General features: G+C 42.6%; 1 pseudogene; it reads right to left on the bottom strand.

The window, feature by feature from the left end:
- Positions 1–131: 131 nt before the first annotated feature.
- Positions 132–738, bottom strand: LOC143662472 (BCL2/adenovirus E1B 19 kDa protein-interacting protein 3-like pseudogene; annotated as a pseudogene).
- Between the last annotated feature and the right edge of the window lie 258 nt (positions 739–996).

Here is a 996-nt window from a genome sequence, read left to right as displayed (position 1 = left end):
AGTTACTGGACCCCAGCTATCCAAAAATTGGGCAGTAGATTGGGTCATGCTTACAGTGGTTACAAGTTAAAATAAGCTAATTCAATAATAACATCACCTCACAGGTCATATGCATTTCCAGGGGCTTTTCCTCAGTAGGTGCTGATGAAAGGTGTCCTCAGTCATTTTCCAATATAGACATCTAGACCCAAAGCCAAAACATGAAAAGTAAAAAGAGATGGAATGAGCACCTTAAGAAATTCGGCAGAGAAATGACCTCCATTCTTCATGGCTCCACTTTTTCTCACACTTAAGGAAGCAGAACATTTAGGGTAACTGAAGTGGAACTCCTTAAGTGGAATGTTTTCAGGTTTCCTGACCCAGCCAGATACCCAGTCTACACTTTTCTTCAAGCCCTCAACTCCTTATTTTCTTCTCCAACTTCTCTTGACTGAGAGGTATGGTCTTGCTTGTGTGCATTTCCACATCAAACATATTCTGTTTATCTTCTCGTGGAGATGGGCTGTCACAATAAGAACTGGCCCTTGAACTACTGTGTCCTGATTCATGTTGTGCATACAAAAGAAACTTCTCCATGTCTCCAATGTGGATAGGATGATGAGGGTACATGTTCCAGCCCCCCATTTTCCCATTGCCATTATCATTACCATTGCTGCTGTTCATCAGAAGCTCCACCCAGGAACCTTCATCACAGTTGTTATTGTCATGTAGGGGCAGCAGCTGCTCAATTGAATGAGACAATATCATCATATGCCTGTGAAAGCTGTAGTCACAACAGGACTGTTTCTGGTTCTCAGGCAGCAACACAACAATCTGTGTTCCCTGTCCCTTTTCTGTGCATGCACAAACCCTCCTCTGCACTGATATCAGGGTCTGCCTAGGCTACAGGATAGCAACACAGCCTGGCATGGCTTTTTATATGGATAATTGTAAGAAGCTTGATGGAGGAAGCTTAGATTTCTTTGAAGAAACTATTGGTAGAAATGTGAACTTCAA

The sequence above is a fragment of the Tamandua tetradactyla genome, chromosome 18 (assembly GCF_023851605.1).
Source record: "Tamandua tetradactyla isolate mTamTet1 chromosome 18, mTamTet1.pri, whole genome shotgun sequence".
NCBI lineage: Eukaryota > Metazoa > Chordata > Mammalia > Pilosa > Myrmecophagidae > Tamandua > Tamandua tetradactyla.
Note: the sequence above shows the minus strand (reverse complement) of the source record. Positions and strands in the feature narration are given on the sequence as shown.